General features: G+C 41.1%; 1 pseudogene; it reads right to left on the minus strand.

Moving 5' to 3' along the window:
- Positions 1 to 3,461: 3,461 nt before the first annotated feature.
- Positions 3,462 to 9,519, minus strand: LOC146234365 (uncharacterized; annotated as a pseudogene).
- Between the last annotated feature and the right edge of the window lie 2,828 nt (positions 9,520 to 12,347).

A 12,347-nucleotide genomic window follows, 5' to 3' on the forward strand; every position in this document is an offset into this window, starting at 1 on the left:
TCCTATTCATCCTGTGGCGTATGCTTTCTAACCAATACGTAATTATGTACCCGCAGGACTGCAGTTGTTCCATATGATGCAGAATATGTGGTTTTGTCGGAAGATATAAATATAGTTAACACTGACAGACTGTTGAACAACACCGAGTGGTGTCTTGTAGCTAGCTACTTCGATCTGATTAAAGAGGCAGACCTGCATGACCTGGATGTTGGTGGTCCACCAAAATGATCGTTCATCATTGAGCACATGCTCTTTCCCAAGCTGTGTGAGGAGAAAGACCTTTTATGTTAGCTTATCATAGGTATAACCTATGAATTATAGTATGATCTGAGGATACCCTTACAAAAAAGAAGTATACTTCAAGTTTATTTTGTAAGTATACTTAGTATAAAAAGTATACTATTATCATGTTACTTAAAGTATACTAGCAGTGTACTTATTTATATACTTTTTTTGTACTAAGTAAACTGAATTGGCCCACTTTTTAGGTCATTTAGTACACTTTAAAGTACACTTGTAGTGTATTTCAAGGTTTACTTTTGAATACTGCAAAGTAGCCTGTGTAGTGCACTTTCAGTTCATCAAGTATAATAAAGAACCTCAAAGTATACTTTGCAATACTTTCAACTGCACTTTCATTTAATGTAAGTACGTCATCAAGTAAACTTCTAAATGTAATTTTACTATTATTTACTAATGTATTAAAATGTTTATGGGCCCCTCAAACGCCTCAGATCTTGAGTCACTTGGCAAGAACGGGACCCTCATAATAGTTTACTGCAGAATCGTAGCTTTTCACTGCGTACTCAATAATGTTCCAAGAATCCAGCTGTTCTTATCAAATGTAACTCATTTAACTTATGGTTACAATGGTAAACCAGCACAACAATGACAATTACCACGCAACAAAACTCTACATTCTAAGCAGACACATTTAAAAAACGAAATTCATGAAGTTACATTTGTATTTCGAAAAAACTGCAAACTTATCAGCAAATGTTAACACTATTTACCGCCTTGCATCATGGGAATTGACTAGCCAATGAGCCACACTATCTTCATTATTTCACGTCGTTATTTCGTTCTTCAGTCAGTTTGACAGTATAACCTTCAAATTCTCAAGTAGCATTTTCGTTTTTTTCCATTAATACTCCAATTGATAATTATTAGTATAAGAGTATAGGGTTTCAGAATGTTTTAGCAGTAATTAAGGTTACAGCTTCAGTAACAAAAAAAGATTCAATGTGCAATGCATTAGATTTTCATAGACATGAATAATTAGAATGAGATGGATCTAAAAAATGTAACCTGTAATGTACTTTAAAAAAAATGTGACTGTTTTTGCTGTATAATAATAGAAAACATACATCCTACTCCAGAAAAATGTATACCATTTTCTGTTTCTAAGCATACTTCCTAAAAGTACGTTATTGACTACGTAGTGAAGAGCTACGAATCTGCAGTAAACTATTATGAGGGCCCCGTTCTCACCAAGTGACTCAAGATCTAAGGCGTTTGAGGGGCCCATAAACATTTTAATACATTAGTAAATAATAGTAAAATTACATTTAGAAGTTTACTTGTTGACGTACCTACATTAAATGAAAGTGCACTTGAAAGTATTGCAAAGTATACTTTGAGGTTCTCTAGGAAGTATAATTCATGAACTCAAAGTGCACAACACAGGCTACTTTAGAGTATTCCAAAGTATACTTTGAAGTAGTTGAGGAAGTATACTTGATGAACTGAAAGTACACTACACAGGCTACTTTGCAGTATTCAAAAGTGAACTAGTTTCAAAGCATACTTAAAAGTATATTAAAAGTAAACTATGTTCTAAGTATACTTCTTAAAAGTATATTAAAAGTGAACTATTTTCTAAACATACTTCTTAAAAGTATATCAAAAGTGAACTAAAAGTGTACTATCCATATTTTAGTATACTTATAGTATACTTTAGTATACTTCTTTTTTGTAGGGGTACTTATATGTCATGCTATGCCAGGTTGCCTTGCGTTTTCCTGTCTGTCCTAAGAATATCAGTGCTCGGTCTGACCCTGTGTTGTTCTGTGCATCTGACAATAAAAGACTTGAACTTGAAAGTTTGGAGCGCCCTATACATAGGTGGTAAGTTTCAGTTACTAGTAGCCCCTTCAAGTTGTGTGAAACATGCTCACTGGTCGAGTTTGCTCCTACTTTGTACCTTGTTTTAGCTGGTTCATTTAAAGCTATTTCTACCTCTTATCTCCCTGACAATCTATCAATAGGTGCGTTCGACTTCAAAGAAGTCAAACCCGCCTAATGTCAATCTTGATGACTGCTAGCAGGCGGCAGTCACAGTACCTAACCATTCTCGTGACGTCACAGACATGAAAATTCAAAGATGGCCGCGCCCAGTAGTTAAATATTACATTTTAAAACGTTTTTATTAACAAATGGAACATTTTGCCCTTTTAGTTGTCAGATAAAGTTTTGTGATCTCATTGAGCCATACTTCATAAATCAATTCAGTTCCACAGGCTCACGGGAGAACAAGCCTGGTCCTAACCAGATCCTCGTACATTACATTTGTGCAGAGGGTCTGGGATCTCTCCATTTACAAACGTTAACTTCCTAGAAGGCGGGTCCTCTGTTTAAAACTATTGGATCCGCCCAGAGCCACTCTGATTTGCCATAACCAATCGCAAGCTTTCGCCTTAGCCAACTCCTTCACCACTACGGTAACGGAGCTAGCTGCCGTAGCTGGAAAATCAAACTTTTCCCGAACCCCGTGGGGAGGAGGGCCACAACATCATGGCCACCAACAAAACTCAGCAAGGAATGTTCTTGCTCTGGCTTTAACCTATGGATATTCGGCAGCGTTGCTGCCACAACCGCAGAATAGTTTCGCTCGCATCTTTCTCCACCGCCATTACTGAACTACTCAAACTAGTGCACGACATTAACGTCATCGTTCTCAGCCACTCCCTCTGTTCGCTGATTGGACCTACAATTTTTTTTTCTTCTAGAAACCGACTTCAGAGCCTAGCTCCCAGACCTACTACTGAAGCGAAATCCAAATTGGAAGTACGTAGGAGGGCAGAGCCAGGCTATGTGAGAACTGCCACAGAGCCTGAAGAGCCACTGCACTCGCCCGTTAGCGCCCTCATATGGATATAGAGTGGAACTGCAACTAGTTCAGAACCCGGAAGTTTCCCGAAAGTGGCAGTTCTCTGGGAGAGTGCTAACAGAGAATGGCCATTTATCAATCCACGTTTTTTTCCGTTCTTGTGTTCTTGCGAACTCGTTTGACGTCATCTTTTATTGCCCAAGTACGGTGATGAAGAAAGTGTTTTGTCCGTCTCTTCATAAACGGAGTGACTAAGTTCAGTTGAGTTCTGGATTTTAATAAGTATTTATCAATCTGCAGATTGGGAGAGAAAACCAGACCTCTGACAATAAATGACAACACAACACCAGGCTTAGGTCTCAATCAAGTCTCTCCTCGCTCTGAAGGCTGGAGGACCATCTTTTATAGGGCACAAGAATGTAAACATAGATAGTGACAGTCAGGCAGTAATGACGTTACAACAGTCTCAGAGAAAGAGATTAACAGCTCCCAACACATGACCACTCAAACTACAGAGTTCATAGTTGGAGCTCTCCTTGTAGTCATGACAAGGACCATTTAGCCAGTACTTTCTCCTGATCTCAAACATCTATTAACCCTGACACATAGACACAATCTACTCTTATTAATAGCAAGCTTACATGAGAACATACTAACTAGTATCCAATGACTAGTTCTCTTGATTAGTGAATAATGTAAGCACACAGGAAATCTAAATTTCTTCCACAGTCCCCCCTTTTGACGTTTAACGTCAACACAAAAATCATTCATCAACTGTTTACCTGGGGCCTGCTGTAGTGCCTTACATTTCACAAGTTCTTAACATTTCAATACCTTAACAATCAAACAATACAGTATCTGTTACTACTCAGTACAGCATACATGATTATAGGATTTGAAGAAGTATTAGGTAGTACCCAATCAGGTGAAAAAGTACAAAGTCAATGAAGTGAATAGCTTTTGTTTAGTTCTCTAGATAGGGCTCCCAGAAATGACCTTAACCCTCCTTCTATTTTCCTTGTTCAAAGTTGCATGGCATAATACACTTTGGTGATATTGTAACCTCTGATTCATCCTAGTAACACAGGCATTCCCTAGGACCTTACAAAAGAACCAGCTTACAGCTATTCACTTCATAAGCAAACAGCATAATGACAGTTTATCAACGATTCTAGAAACATAGGCATATTTCTCTCCTGGACATAACCAAGGGTTGTGCTCTCGTGAGCTCAACACAGCAGGGTATAGACCAAACATTGTTCATTACATGTAAATTCAGAGCATTTCAAACAGTATACAAGCAATAAAGTAACCATTATCTTTAATTATTGTTAACTGATCTATGGTTAAAGACAGATCTCTTCAGATTGCATACAATATTGTATATCAATTGGAAAATAGAAGGAGGCAAATGGCCATCTTTATTACATTGGCAAAGTAGTCACGTGGTACTTGAGATTACATATCAGACAAGTCCATCATACTCAGGGCAATAAAGTAATCATCAGTTTTGCTTGCTTTTGTCTGTGGCTTGATTTGGGCTACCATAATTTTACTGGCATGCCTCCGATAGCCTACTGCACAGCACTGTACACAGCAGAAAGTACACATCTTCCAAGCACAAACCACAATCAGCACAACAACGATTAACTCGCCCAATCCAGTGATTCCCATTTGAAATATAGTCGAAAAAGAAACCCCACCCGAGGAGGTCAGTCCGCACAATTCCAAGCTTCAAGTTCCCCCAAAGCTGAAATTATCTCTTTAATGTGAGCATATTTGTGATATTAGCAGATTCATCTGGGATAAAAGTACATCAGTCATGACCTATCACAGAGCTGACAACAGATAATCCAATGCCATAGGGTTCTGTAGCACTACCTGCCTCATGGCCTTCATCTCAGAAGCAACCGCAGTTAAGGCGTTGGCTGTCTCATTACCAATAGCCTCCAACCCTAGTGCTATGCTCCTAATATCTGTAAAGGCAGCGATAACACCATACACAGGGAAAATAGCAGCTGAAAACATGACAAGTGACTGAGGTACTATTGAATCCACGTGATGTGATCCCAGATTCTTAGCATCTGCTTTAATAATACTTCTTTTGTGGCGGTGCCACCAATGTTTGAGCAAGGGGTGCAGGGGCAACCCATCTATAGGTCTGAGGGCTCCTACAATAAACCCAAGGTAACCCGTTCCCGACCAGTTGGCCGGCAGGAAATAATAAGCACTCTTACCACATCCCCACATGGTGCCCTTGTTAGCTACATGAGGAAGCCAACATGGTGATGTCCTTATACAGTACTTACAGGTCCATCTGCAACAGGCAATCATGCAACAGGCTGTTAGCATACCTAAACACAGTGTGGTTAAATGTATTTTTTTCAACTAACTTCCCATAATTATTTGAACATTCAATCAACCATATACTACATCTTCTGTAGTATGCTAAAGGTGTATGAATAGCATAGTCAGCAACATCAGGAATTAATGTCACCCATCCAAATGGTATACAAGACAAGTAACATTGAACTCAGATACAATGGAACTTTCAAATCATCCAGTAGAGGGTGAGCATACACAGAAACCGTATCCTTACATGTATTATTCCCCAACACTCTCACTGTACCACTCTGCCATACACCATAACCATGCAGATGGGGAATATTCAAGAGATGACTGATTCGTTCCAAAGAACAGTCACATTTGTTACATCCAACCTTACACAAAACCACTTCTTAACCTTACACATATCAGCCATTGACAGAGGGACAGATATCCCTGGATAACTTCCAGGGTGCTTGGGACTCTAACCACAAACTCTGCAAGGTCTGTCCCCTCTAATGCTGGTCCAGTCATTTTTTTCGTCCACGGTAAGGTGTTGTTATACAGATTGTTCTTCATGTGTGCTTTATGATGAATCTCAATGTCACATCAGTATAATTGGGAGCGTGCAATAGTGACTCTCGGTGTGGCTCATGTATGCGATGTCTGTGGACTCGTGCGTCCAGTATCAGTAAAAGTCTGTCAGGTGTGTGCGTCAGTATGTCTGGATCTCATCTTGCATCGTAGCTCAGGCAGCGGCCTCGGTTTCCTTGAAACAACCGAGGGCCTCTCATCCCCGTTCTGGGTTCTGTCATCTGCTTCATGTAGAGGCCGGAGGAAGACTGAAAGTGTCTTCCCCTCTCCAGGCTCCTCTCTCTGGTTTCCCGTCTGGGTGCTGTCATCTGCTTAATGAATCACATATGGGGGAGAGAGGCATGGTAGCAACAGCAGCCCCTCTCTGGCTTTCTCCACATGTGACTCACCTTTCGACGTCTTCAACACCTCCGGGTGGGTGCTCTTTGGGACCTCCTTCTCAGCACCCCTGGATTGGAGAGCTGATTGGCGAGGTCCTGGTTCTGGCTCAAATCGGTCCGCTGGACTGGAACTTGCTCCCGGATCAGCTGCTGCAAACGGGTCTCCACCCTCCTTGGTGTACTCCTGGAAGAGTAACCCGGTGGGGATGAGACAAATGACAAGTTGGAGCAGGCACCATTTGGAGGTGCACCAGCTCCTCCACCGGCCCCTGACTCTCCGTTTGAACCCTCCACCGTGTTGTTCGGTGGCGGGGCTGTTTTGCAGTGTGTCGCATGGCTCCATGTTGGACGACCCTCCACTTTCACAGCTGTGTGAGTCACCAAGATAAACAGCTATGGACAGCTCCATCTCGGTGAGAGGCAGTCTTCCATTTGTGCACTTTCACGTGCACGTAGTCTCCCGGTTGATAGGGATGACATGGCTCCCCAGGCAGGGCAGCTTTCACCTGTGAATGCACAACCCTGGCTGCTCTAGTTAGGGCGTAACAAAAGTTTAACATTGTATCATCCATTTGGTGGATATCCATCTGTGTCAATGATAATGGGAGAGACAGGCAATCTCATTGGTCTCCCTACAACTATCTTGTGTGGGGAAAGTACATTTCTCCTCTGGGGAGTGGACCTCATGGCTATAAGAGCTAGTGGAAGTGCATCAGGCCACTTCAGGCCTGTCTCCACATATCTTGGCTAGTTTTTTTTTTTCAAAGTTCCATGTTGCCTTTCCACTGTCCCCGCAGACCTTGGGTGGTAGGGACAGTGGAAATGATGGTTGATCTGGAGCGCTTATCAAAGTTCCTGAACAATTTTTACCTGTGAAATGTGAACCTCTATCACTGGACAGTCTTGTGAGGATCCCATATCTACAGATCACACCTCTTATAATAAAATCTTGGCTACCGTGGTAGCATCAACTTTCCGACATGGGTAGGCTTCTACCCATTTAGAGAACATGACAACAATTACAAGTACACACTCAAAATTACAACACTTGTTCATCTGCATAAAATCAATTTGTAAATTAATAAAAGGACCACTTGGTGGTGGGTGGGCTGGGTCTCTGGCTCTTTGGTCCCTTTCCGGGATTATGCTGCTGGTAAATATGACACTGAGCACAATGTTGCTCAGCCTTTGTGGAAAAACCAGGTGCAAAACCAATCTGTATTTACTATTGAGACCATACCCCCCTTGCTCGTATGGGCACATCCGTGCGCCATGCGAGCCAACCAAGGGAACAATGCACGTGGAATCTTTCACACAGCCAACAGATAACCAACCATCCCTCTCAGTGTTATCAGCAGCGACTTGAAGGTCCACAACAACATGAAGAGAGGGAATGCGCGTTTCTGGTTGCAGAGACAAAAAAAAAACAAATACAGACCTGGGACACATCAAAGGGCCGCAGCCTTTGCTGCAACATCAGCTCTAGTATTTCCTCTTGAAACATGTTTTCTGCTATTGTTAGTATGAGCTTCACACTTAACAATAGTTGGCTTTCTCGGTAATAGCATTAAATTATGAAATCATCTTTCCATTCTTAATTGCTCCACCTAAGGAGTTAATGAAACCTCTTTCTGGCCATATGGCACCAAAATTGTGAGTAACTCCAAATCCATACCTCGAGTCAGTGTGAATATTTACGACCTTGCCTTCTCTGACAAACAACATGCCCTTGTCAAAGCAAAACTCTTCCTGCTGTGCAGACACTTTACCAGATTCGAATGTCTCACTGTCCGTGCAGACCGCTTATCCGGAGTTTAGAGAGCCATCCCATGCTCAGGACGAAGATCCATCTACGTTCAACACAAGTTCAGCATTATCCCTAAGTTTGTCACAACATAAGAGGTCTGGGTGTTAGCACTTTATCGACAACCATCTCACAGTCATGTGGTTCACCATCATCAGGGGTGGGCAACAATGAAACTGGATTCAATGTGGGGCATCTATGGAATGTAATGTTACTTTGAGTCAAGAATTACAGTTCATACTTTGTAGCTCTAGTGGCTGACAGGTGTTGAGTTTTGGTGCGTAACAGAAAAACACTTACTGCATGAGGAACCATCACTGCCAAGGGCGACCCCAGCACTATATCTGAAGTTGCTTCCACACATGTTGCCGCAGCACAGACTGCTCGTAAGCACAGGGGGAAACCTGCTGCCACAGTATTTAAAGAAGAAACTCACATAGGCGATAGGCCTCTTAAGATTACCATGCTGCAGGGTCAGTACACCCTGGTGTATTCTGGCAGACCGAGAGCTGGCGCTTTGGCCAAGGCCTGCTTAAGAGATACAAATGATTTATCAGCTTCAGCTTTCCACAACAAATGAGTATCAGTCTCCTTCCTTTTATCAAGGACAGGTCTAGCCAACACAGCATAATCAGGGATCTACTAACGACAATACCCGACTGAACCTAGAGTTGTTTTGGTGTTCTAGGCTTCGGTATCCATCGGATGGCCTCCACTCTATCAGGCGTCAATAGACGCTCTGTACCTTTGAGTGTATGGCCCAGATACTTGACCTCCTAAGACCATAACTGCAGTTTTGCCTTTTAGGCCTTGTGGCCCTTCTCAACCAGTGCCTGTAGCACAACAATAGTGTCCTGTTGGCAGGAGGCAAGATTCTTAGAACATATCAAAAAGGTCATAAATATACTGCACCAGAGTAGAGCCGGCTACTAAGGTGACATCCTGGAGCTCCTCTCGTAATGCTTGACTAAACAACGTAGGTGATTCAGTGTACTCCTGCGGTACAACTGAAATGTATAGTAGACCTGGCGAAACGTGAATGCCAACAGTTACTGGCTCTCTTCTGCAATGGGAACAAAGAAGAAAAGCAACCAATAGTCATTTACAGAGCTAGAAAGTAACAGGGTTACTTGCTAAGTATCGTAACAGAGTTAGGCACAACAGGATGTATAACACAGGCATCACCAGCTTATAAACCCATAATAAACTTCCAAGTATTTGATTAGCCTTAAGGGATCAAATTGACCTAAGTCTACCTATGACTCCTTGTTTCAACAAAGCATCAATAACTGGGACAATACCTTTACCTACTTCTCTATCACTAGCATACTGAGTTCCGGTTCTCAAGAATCGTACTACAAACAATGATAACAATATGATTAGCTTGTGTGGACCACAGGAGCTCAGGCCCAGCTTCTAGCAAGGCCACATCTGCGGTCGCTAAAATCTCTGCTTTCCACTGCTGGGGGATGTGTATGGAATTGCTAGGCCAAGTGTTCTTTATCCTAAGGAATAGACAAGAAACATCAGTAGTGCATATCATTTCGGTTTAGTTTGCACAACAAATTCCTTTCGAACAGATTTATTTGACACCCCATAGTTGAAAGAAATAGAACTCTAACCTCAAGGATTTCAACCAATTTTTTTCTTTACTTTAGAGGATTCTAACCTCAGGGCCTCTAACCCTATTTTTTAGAGGACTCTAACCTCAGGGACTCCAACCCTATTTTTTAGAGGACGCTAACCTCAGGGATTCCAACCCTATTTTTAATTTTTTTTTACATATTATTTTCTTTCCGTAAGAAACTCATTTGCAATGTCATTAATTTCTCAACTTTCTTTCCTGCATTCTCCTGCATCAATGTACAATTATGTTTGACATAATCCATAACCATATCAACAGTTTTTGTTCTCCCAATGTAGAACCTGTTTCTTAACTTCTACCTGGAGTTCAGGAAACAATCCACATATGAACACTTGACAAAGTAGCACGGGGATGCAGCTGCTGTAATATCAGAAAGTTTTTTTTTCTTTCTTTTTTTTTTACATTCTAGTAAGTCTTTCCAGATAATCTTTAGGATCCTCATATTTTCTCTGTTTGCGATCATACACTTTGCTCCAGTCAAGCAACACTTCTCCAGTATTACTACCATTAAACACCAACAGAAATGTATGCTTTGTTTTCTCAACATACCAGGCTGGAGTTCACCCTATAACCCCTGATTCAAATCAATAAAAGTAGGTATGTTAGCATTGATAGCTATTTGCAAATCTCTTAGAAAATGTTGCTGAGTCCTCTCATGTCAGGAAATCCCTTTCCTAGCTCCCTCAGCTCAGTCACTGACCATGGGTGATAAAGGTACAGAAGCTGTCATACATCAGGGCCTGGATGAACCATAGGGTTCATTGATACCTGGGGGTTCAATTGATAGTTACAGGCCTTCCTGAATAACCTCACCAATCATATTTGTTATGATATGAACCTCGACCTTCTCTTGTAAGTACTGTTCTGGCTGTACCTGACCCGCTGCTTCCCCTAATAATGCATTTTCCCTGTCTCTGGCTCTCCTCTGTATAGCCACAGCTATAGCAACAGCATCATCTTCATTGTCGGTAAATAGGCTACAAATCTTAGGCAGACTCTTGTTTCACTTGAGAATTAAGCTACCTTCAGCCTGTTTCACAACTACTGACTTCTCACAATTAGTTTTGGCCCTGTTCGTCTGTTCAAGCAACTTCATGCTAACATGTTCAAGCAATGTCTTGAATTCCCTCACTCTATGACTTTGTTCAGTCTGATCACCTTTTAATAATGACTTTTCTGTTCATCTCGTCTCTGTCTGAATAGACTAGCATTCTATCAGAATCAGTTTTAGCTTGATCTTACCTTACTTTCTCAAGAAAATGCCACATTGTCTCTTAGATTCAGTTAACCATATCAACATTTGCCAGCTTTAATATTGTTTACACGTCCGACTTGTTTCCTTGTCTTTCAGAATGGCCTTTTAAACTCCAATATCTTTACATCAAACGTTTCCTCCAGCGGAAAACAATGTCTCGAGTCATGATTAATCCACGCATGCAATCTCTCAATACTTAAAACAGCTTGAATTCCATGTAAATCACACATATATCGGGCTGGACTAACAACGTCTCTATCGCTCCCATACTGGAAGCTAGATTACCCATACTGAATTACAATGTATCTGAATACAAAGTATCTGTAACAAATCTCATAACTGTAGGCTATGTCACCAACTTTTATGATTTACTGCAACAAGAATCACACAGCACTTTAGAATAGTCGCACAATCTGGTAGCACTGTAAAACGGTCACAATATTAAAGAATAAGAGAACTACAACATCATGTGGTTGTGAACTACAAATATGGCCCTTTTCAAGCCAAGCTATCCTCGCCCTCTGGGCGCTCCATCATGGGATGCGCCTACAAAGACCCAACTCTTTGGGAACGCGCATACAATAATTTCCACAACTCCGTTACCTCATAAGTAACAAAAAAAACACAATTCGTGCTTAAAAGAGATGAGTTAATTCATAAACTGCCAGTCTGTCTTTCCCTTAGTATTTGATTGTGTCCCTCGCTGATCATTAAATGCCAAGCTTGTCAGTTAAAAGCCTAACTGTCCCTTTACATTGTCAAAGTATCCCTAACTTGTATAAAACCACTTTACCCTTAAAGTTGGTCTCTTGCATAAAGCCTTTGACCCTAATACATTATGACCGCCCACCTACTGTGCTTGGTCTTAAGAATAGCCCAAAACAAAACTTAATACAGTTACAATATAAACAAAAATAAAAGTCCCAATAAGATCTCTGTTCAAAAGAGAAAAGCCCAACACAAAAAGTTATACAATCCAGTTCAACTTAATACAATTCAAACAAACATAATATCTCTGTTCAACTAAAATGTTCAGCTGTAAACATGCATAAAAACATAACACATACCTTTCCTTGTTTGGTTCACCCCTGGTCTGTATCTGTAAAACCATAACTCTCTGTTAACAGATCCTTTACCTCAGATCAAGAGTATATGGTCCGTATTCTCTGTTAACAGATCCTTTACCTCAGATCAAGAATACAGATTCTGTTACATACTTTTTCAATACTTCCCGC

This window comes from Hypomesus nipponensis, chromosome 23 (genome assembly GCF_054491055.1).
Source record: "Hypomesus nipponensis isolate SF chromosome 23, ASM5449105v1, whole genome shotgun sequence".
Lineage (NCBI taxonomy): Eukaryota > Metazoa > Chordata > Actinopteri > Osmeriformes > Osmeridae > Hypomesus > Hypomesus nipponensis.